This window comes from Salvelinus sp. IW2-2015, linkage group LG5, assembly GCF_002910315.2.
Source record: "Salvelinus sp. IW2-2015 linkage group LG5, ASM291031v2, whole genome shotgun sequence".
Lineage (NCBI taxonomy): Eukaryota > Metazoa > Chordata > Actinopteri > Salmoniformes > Salmonidae > Salvelinus > Salvelinus sp. IW2-2015.
Genome location: NC_036844.1, coordinates 8,520,513 through 8,529,754, shown reverse-complemented (window position 1 = coordinate 8,529,754; position 9,242 = coordinate 8,520,513).

The window sequence follows — 9,242 nt, the reverse complement described above, 5'->3', positions numbered from 1 at the left end:
CTGCTTCGGTGCTATTTCTGACGGTAGCTGTGATGGTAGCTGCAATGTAAAACTGATTTATAGCTCAAATATGCAAATTTTTTCAAAAAAAACATAGATTTATTGAAAAACATGTTATAAGACTGTCATCTGATGAAGTTGTTTCTTGGTTAGTTTGGTTGGTTCTTGGTTAGTTAGGTTGGTTTTGTGCATGCTACCTGTGCTGTGAAAAATGTCTGTCCTTTTTTGTATTTGGTGGTGAGCTAGCATAAATATATGTGGTGTTTTCGCTGTAAAACATTTAAAAAAATCGGACATGTTGGCTGGATTCACAAGATGTTTATCTTTCATTTGCTGTATTGGAMTTGTTAATGTGTGAAAGTTAAATATTTCAAAAAAATATATTTTGAATTTCGCGCCCTGCACTTGAGCTGGCTGTTGTCATGAGTGTACCGACATCGGGCTTGCAGCCCAAAGAAGTTAATCGCAGGATTTGTTGTGATTGCTTGATAATCGCGCCGGAGGGGATGGCTGCTGTTTTATGGGCTCTTAACCAACTCTGCTATTTTGTTTGTTTTTTCGCATTGTTTGTAACTTATTTCGTACATAATGTTGATGCTACCGTCTCTTATGGCCGAAAAGAGCTTCTGGACATCAGAACAGTGATTACTCCACCAGAGCTGTTGCCAGAGAATTGAATGTTGATTTCTCTACCATAAGCTGCCTCCAATGTCGTTTTAGATCATTTGACAGTACGTCTAACCGGTCTCAATACAGCAGACCACGTGTAACCACGCCAGCCCAGCACCTTCACATCAGGCTTCTTCACCTGCAGGAACATCTGAGACCAGCCACCCAGACAGTTGATGAAACTGGGTATGCACAACCAAAGAATTTCTCAGGGAAATCTCAGGGAAGCTCATCTGCATGCTCACCAGTGTCTTGACCTGACTGATACTTGACACCAACAAACGTTCCATAATATCTGGCCCTCTGCCCTTCCTACATCGTAGCATTGAACGTTCAGCAAATGTGTAGCCCTCCATAACTGGCGACGAGACTATTGCAGCACTATGGGTGTAACATTTATTGACAATTTTGATACAAAGCTCAAAAACAAACCTGGTATTATAAGGAGGATGGGATCCCTCCAATTAATTTGGGTTCCTGGATTCTTTCACAGAATTATAAGGCTGCGTTGAGACAATTACTTATCAATGACCCACGCCCAGCTCATTTAATCCCTACCATTGTTTCACTGAGTTGTCATAATTCTTCAGCAAATGTACATTATCCCAGCGTCATTGGAAGACACAATGTAAGTAACTTAATGTATGTTCCTCTTACTGCCCTGAATGCCTCTGCTGATCCTACAGCTCTTGTATGCAGTAACCATTGTCCATGAACCAGAGTTATACTGTTAGCAAAGGTGGTGTACCCTAGCTGGAAGTCCACTGTGTGCAGCTCACCCCGCACTAACATAAATAACCCGATTATGTCTACCTCTGCTAAGCTTCCCAGTAAAGCAAGAAAAACAATCGAGAATCCCAGAAAAGTGTTAAAAATTGCCCATATGTAGCTATAGAAACAAGGTTAATCAAATCAATAATTTGCTAGTAACAGATGACATTAACATTCTGTGTCAGACCCTGATCTCTTTCACCGGTCTTTGTGCTTGTCTTCACCTCCGTCCAGGTGTCGCCCATCATCCCCATTATCCCCAGTGTATTTATACCTGTGTTCTCTGTTTGTCTGTTGCCAGTGCGTTTTGTTTCGTCAAGCCTACTTGAGTTTTTCCCGTACTCCTGTCTTTTTCTAGTTCCTCTTTTCTATTTTTCCCCATTTTGACCATTCTGCCTGCCCTGACCCTGACCCTGCCTGTCGTTCTGTACCTTGTCACTCCACCCTAGATTACTGACCACTACCCGCCCTGACCCTGAGCCTACCTGCCATTCTGAATCTTTCGGAGTCTGCTCTGGATTACTGACCTCTGCCTGCCCTTGAACTGTCTTTTGCCTTCCCCCCTGTTTTTGCAGTAAAATGTTGTTACTTCGAAACTGTCTGCATCTGGGTCTTCTCCTGAGCCTTGACAGTACGAACTGGGCATGACGGACCCAGCACACTTGGACCAGCTCCGCAACGCAGTCTCCTCCCAAGGAGCCACCGTTGGAAGGCATGAAGTGTTGCTTCATGGTCTTTTGGAGGGGTTCCAGACCATGGCCAAACGCCATGACCGCACGTTGAACACATTGCTGGAGCAATTCCACGGGTTGTCTGTCAGGCAGCCTACCACGACGGTAACCTCTCAGCCCCTCAGTAACTCAGCTGTTAGCAGCACGGCCACCCCAGTTTCCCGAGAACCCCACTTACCTCCCCTGGAACGCTTCGCTGGAGTCGAGAACTTTCTCGCCCATTGTTCTATCATCATCGAGCCGCATCCCTCCTGCTTCCCCTCAGACCGCTTGAAGATAGTGTACCTCATCAAGCTGATGTCCGGGAGGGCTCTTGCCTGGGCTATGGCCGTGTGCTTCAGTCTGGAGTAGTTTGTGACGGAGGTGAAGAAGATTTTTGATTTTCCATTGTCCCCGAGAGAGGCTGCCCAGAGGTTACTCCAGCTTCAACAAGACTCCCATCAGTGTGGCATACTTTGCGGTGGATTTCCGCACGTTGGCAGCTGAGAGTGCCTGGAACCCGGAATCGCTGTTCAACACATTCCTGCACGGATTATCGGAGGAAGTTAAGGATGAACTAGCAGCCCGGGAACTACCAACAGATCTCGACTCGCTCATAGCCTTGACCATCCGGATCGATGGGCGGTTATGGAAACGTAGGAAGGAGAAGAGGTCTGATTCCAATCACTCGCTCAAGGAAACCACCTCGCCTCCAAGGCATCCCAGAAGTCCCCGACGTCTCCGTGAACGAGAGGACCCGAGGCTACCCGAGTTCTCCCGAGAGTCTTCAGTTCCTCTGCACCGACCATATTACTGTGGGATCGTCCTTCTCCCAGGCACCACACCACCCCGGCGACGACTGTACTCTCGGTCGGGTCCGGAGACCAAGGCTATGGAGACCTACATCGAGGACTCCCTAGCTGCAGGGTGTATCCATCCTTCCATATGCCTCCCCCGCATCGACTATCGGGTCCTCAATAACATCACTGTGAAGAACCGCTACCTGCCAACACTCATTGGCTCGTCAGCCAGCCTGTCCTCCGGGTTCCACCCTCAGTCCAATGGCCAGTCGGAGCAAGCCAATCAAGATCTGGAGACGACTCTTCGCTGCATTGTCTCCGATAACCCCACAACCTAGAGCCAGCACTCGTATGGGTTGAATATGCCTGCAACACCCTCGCCTGCTCTGCCACCGGGCTCTAACCTTTCAAGTGTTCAAGTCTTCCCGTAGCAAGAGGAAGAGGTCAGCATACCCTCGGCCCAGATGTATGTCCGTCGCTGTCGATGTACCTGGAAGAGTTTCTAAAGACTACCTCCAGGTATCGGTGACAAGCGGACCACCTCCGACTCCCCGGTATCGTGGGTATGGCTCTCCACCAGAGATCTGCCCCTCCAGGTGGAGTCCTGCGAACTTTCCCCCCATTTTATCGTCCCTTTCCCCATCTCCAAGATCATTAGCCCCTCTGCCGTACATCTTCCCTTCCCGTACCCTCCGTATACATCCCACTTTTCATATGTCTAGGATTAAACCTATGTCTCACAGCCCTTTGTCTCCGGTACCTTGTCACACCACCCTGGATTACTGACCTCTGCCTGCCTTGACCCTGAAAATGTCTTCATCTGGGTCTTCTCCTGAGCCTTGACATTTTGACAATCTCTGAAACTCACTTAGATAATACCTTTGATGATACAGTGGTAGGAAGACATTGCTATAAGATCTACAGACAATACAGAAACACCAAAGGTGGAGCTRTGGCTGTTTATATTCAGAACCACATTACTGTAAAGCTTTTAGAGGATCTCATGTTAAATACTGTTGAAGTAATATGGCTACAAGTTCATCTGCCTCACCTATAGTCCATTCTAGTAGGAGGCTGCTATAGACCAACAAATGCTAACAGTCAGTATTTGGATAACATGTGTGAAATGCTTGACAATGTATGTGATATCAATGGAGAGGTATATTTTCTGGGTGATTTATATATTGACTGGCTTTCATCAAGCTGCCCACTCAAGAGAAAGCTTCAAACTGTAACTTGTGTCTGCAACCTGGTTCAGGTTATCAATCAACTTACCAGGGTAGTTACAAACAGCACAGTATTGAAACTATCAACATGTATTGATCACATCTTATTTTAATTAACTAATGCTGCAGAAATTTGATTGAAAGCACTATCCAAATCCACAGGATGTAGTGATCACAATAAAGTAGCCATATCTAGGAAAACCAWAGTTCCAAAGGCTGGGCCTAATACAGTGTATAATAGATCATACAATACATTTTGTAACAATTCCTATGTTGTTGATGTAAAGAATATTTGTTGTTCTGTGGTGTGTAATGATGCTGCACTTGACACATTTATGAAATTGCTTATTCCAGTTACTAATACACATTCACCCAATAAGAAAATGACTGTAAACTCTGTTAAATCCCTGTGGATCAATGAGGATTTGAAAAACTGCATGGTTGAGAAGGATGAGGCAAAATAAATGGCAAATAGGTCTGGCTGTACAACCGATTGACAAACRTAATGCAAATTGAGAAATCATGTGACTAAACTGAATAAAAAGAAGAAAAAACTCTATGAAACAAAGATAMATGACAAGGAATGATAGTAWAAAGCTTTGGAGCACCTTCAATKAAATTYTGCKCAAACATGCACACTCCGCTCCATCATTAATTGAATCAGATGACTCATTCATCACAAAACCTATTGATATTGCCAACTACTGTTGCTGGAACAAAATGTGTGTGTTATGGCTTATGTTATGGATWAAGAGTTACCTATCTGACAGAACACAGAGGGTGTTCTTTAATAGAAGCCTCTCCAACAAAATCCAGGTAGAATCAGGAGTTCCCCAGGGCAGCTGTCTAGGCCCCTTACTTTTTCAATATTTACTAATGACTTGCCACTGGCTTTGAGTGAAGCAGAGAAAACCCTCTAAATTATATTTTTTCAACTTGAAATTTGATGACTTTTCCTAGAGTGACCCCAACATTAGAAAAAGTTCAACCACGCCTTTGTTCATATTTCCRTGAAAGCTGTACACCACCAGGGTACAAAKATTGTCTTAGGGTCATTTTTGACCCGGCAGTTATACACTAATTTACACACCACAAAAACCACAAAGACACACAATAAGAAATTGAGATTATGTGTGCTACTGATTGAACTCAGCCAGCAGCTCCTGAAGARGAAGATCACCATGGTTGGCACAGTTAGAAAGAACAAAGCTGAGCTCCCCCCTGCAGGCCTTCTCATCAAAGTTTGCCTTCACCCCCACCACCACTCTAGTTTCTTACCTCCCAAAGAGGAACAAGAATGTGGTTCTCCTGAGCACACTGCACAAAACGGCTGAGATCAGTGATCGTGAGGACAGGAAACCAKTCATCATCCTGGACTACAACCACAAGAAAGGAGGCATGGGCAACCTGGACAAGGTGATTGGAACTTACAGCTGCAGGAGGATGACTGCCCATTGGMCCCTGGTYATCTTCCATAACATCATTGATGTGTCCTCATACAATGCCTTCGTGATATGGAACAAGATCAACCGTACCTGGATGCCTGATAAGCGGAACAAGAGGARKGTGCTGGGAAAGGCACTTGTAACCCCACAGATCCAAAGAAGGGAGCGCCTCCCCCGCATAGCAGCCTCTGCAGCGCTTGTGAAAGATGTTCAGGGGGCTGAATCTTGTCCTGATCCACCTGAGGCTGCAGCTGGGGCAGGCAAGGGTAGGAGATACCAATTCTGCCCCCAAAGAAGGATAGTAAAACAAATACTATGTGCTGCACATGTGAGAAATACATCTGCAAAGTCCATGCACACATAGTTGCACATGTGCAAATTAGAGTTGATTTATGTTCTTCAAGGTAAAAAAAAAATCTATTATCTTATTTTATTGTTATTTATTGTTGTTGTTTATACACCTTGTGGGTGGGGGCAATGGTTAAAAAAAGGGGTAAAGACTAGTATTTTGTAGTTGAATTCCTCATTGTACAATATATAAGAATATATCACTATGTTGCAAAAAAGTTCAAGACTTATTGTTTCCCTTCAATAAAAATGTTCAAAACTACTTTCTGCACATTTCTTCTACTTTCTTAGGCTATACAAGTGCTATCTCTTGCAAAAAAATATATGTTTACACTTATGCAGTACCTTTAGCAATAATAATAATAATTATAAACCTCTACTTCAGTAAATAAAACAATGATGACAGGTGTGTTGTAATAAAAACGAGTGGTGTCCACTGATTAAATGCAGTCTTTCTGCATTGTAAAGAGGAAAAMCCCAGATATTCACAACGTTTGTGATGAACGACAGGTTGTTTCTTCATGCAAAATAGATTTGGGGTCTAAAAGTCAATTAAGATGCTTAATTTTAGGGGTTTAGTGAAGGCGGGTAATTTTTTACACTTAGGACCAGGGTGTATGCAGAATGTTAAGACCAAACAAGGGTTAACAGGAGAGAAAAAAACAGGATATAAAATAAGGAGACACAGAGAGCTAACTTCTCTGCTCTTTTCACTGAGCTTTTTCCAACGGTCGCTGACCAACATATGAAGAAGAGACGGTTGAGCGTCTGCAGCAGTAACAATCTCCCGAGTGGTAGCACTAAGTATACATGCATATCAATGCAATACCATGGATGACTACATAATGGAGTGGATGGCTAAGAAATAAGAAATAGTTTTTAAAAATTATAATACTCAGGTAGGCTAAGTAACTTTTATACAGAATGGCATTACACAATTTGCAATTCCACCCCCATGTGTGAATGTCTCCACATGTGAATGTCTTTCACAATGAAAAGTGAAAATTGCAATTCCACATGGGAGAGTTAGATTTTCAAATGGAGTTTTCTTACATGTGAAACTGCAAATGTGATTTGCACGTTATTGTTTTTCGCATGTGAACTTGTGACTTCACATGTGAAACTGCAATTCTATTCTCCTCACATGGGAAAAGGTGGTGTAAACATGTGAACTCTAAATGTAATAAACGTGAAAATATGATTTCGCATGTGAAATCTAAGCTCAACATGTGAAAACATTGTCCAAGGCCTTCACAGAGTGCAAAAACACCTATTAGCAAGGTCATCTTTTCAAACATTACTGTGTCTATCTATGTGTGTGTGTTTGTGTAACAGTATAGCTTCCAGCCCTCTCCTCACCCCAACCTTGACTTGAAATCAGGGACCCGCTGAACCCATCAACAACTGCCTCCCACAAAGCATTGTTAGCCATGGCCCTTGCTTCAAGGACTCAGAGCAAGGCTTGTCACCAATTTATACACTACTAGCACACCCTGCTAACTAGCTAGCYATTTCACACCGGTTACGCTCACCCCCTTTTACCTCCTCTTTCTCCACAGCAACCGGGCAGAGCCCAACTGAGTGATCCGGGTCAACAGCATCAATGTAGCACAGTGTTCCTTCCTTCCCTCTCCTCGCCTCAAAACAGGGACTCTCTGAACACCACAACAACAAAGTATCGTTACATTTACATTGGAGTCATTTATCAGATGCTCGTATCCAGAGGGACTTACAGTAGTTAGTGCATACATCTTCATACTGGTCCCCCGTGGAAATCGAACCCACAACCMTTGCGTTGCAAGCACCAWGCTCTACCAACTGAGCCACAAGGGTTCCTATTGCTCCACAAAAGCCACGGTCCTTGCAGRGCAAAGGAAACAGCAACTTCAAGGTCTCAGGTCGAGTGACGTCACCAGTTGAAACACTACTAGCGCGCAACGCTAACTAACACGGTTATATTTATGTGTGTGTGTGTGTGTGTGTGTGTGTGTGTGTGTGTGTGATTCGCGTGTGTTGTACAGCATGTGTGCATCCCCTGGACGTGTCAGAGAGTGGCGTGATGTAAATGAGTAGCATTAAAACCAGGGGCCTCAGGCTTACCTGGGGCCAAACCCTATCTATGTGAGCAAAAACCTATTACCTATTGCCTATCATATATTGTATTCACCTAAACACATAGCGACCAACACCTCGTATATCCATCACCCCTCGTCCCCTCTCCCTCACCCCTCACCCCTATTCCCAAACAAACAAGTGCCCTGTCCCCTAAGTGGCCCCTGTGCTGTTGGATTATTATGCAGCCTTTCTCTGCCAGGGAACTGATAACCTCTACTACTGTGCTCAAAATGGCACCCTATTCCCTGTATATTGCACTACTTTTTAACAGAGCCCTATGTGCCSTGGTCAAAAGTAGTGCACTATATTATAGGGTGTCATTTGGGAGGCAGACCTCTACCGCTGTGCACAATTAATTAAACACACCTACCCCTCAGAATGAAAAATCCCTTCAGAAAAGTGAGGGGARGGAGAGGGAGAAAAAAGGGGAGACATAGGAAGAGAAAAAGAGATATAGAGAAGAGATATMGAGTGGAGATAGAGAGAGAGAGAGCAGTGAGAGAGAGGAGGGATGGTTATTCAAAGATAAATAAATGCTAACGAGTGGGATTGTTCTTGTGGCCTGTTCATGTGGCCTGATGTGTGGGAGTTTGGGTGTGTGCGTGAGTTTGGGTGTGTGTGTGAGAGAAAGGACTTCAGCGTGGTTACTGATAAGGCGAGAACAGAGAATGGACAACGTGACACTGGAACAGAGCAACCCCAGTGTGTCTGCTATCTAGGCGCGTTAAGGCCTGGTCACAATTAAAGACAAGGCTTTTAGGATGGGAAGGTTTTGATTATAAACCAAGTGTAATAACCGAGCTGTGAGTCGGGAAGCAGGTGCAGGTGAAACGTTTAATAAAACAACAAAACCAGTAACGAGACAATTCCATAAGGCTACACGCCAGTAAACAAGAACAATACCAACTGGTGAGAAAACATAAGGGAGTGACATGTGAAGGGGAGGAAATGATGAAGGTAATGAAGTCCAGGTGTGAATCATAATGATTAACAGGTGCGCGTAATGATGAGTGCCAGGTGCGCGTAATAATGAATCCCAGGACCGGTGGTTAGTATTCTGGAGACGTCATACGCCGGAGGGGAGGAGCAAGAGAAGATGTGACACCAAGCAGCGGTAGACTGGTGAAAAGCTCTCTCATGCCCTGTGTCCAGATGACT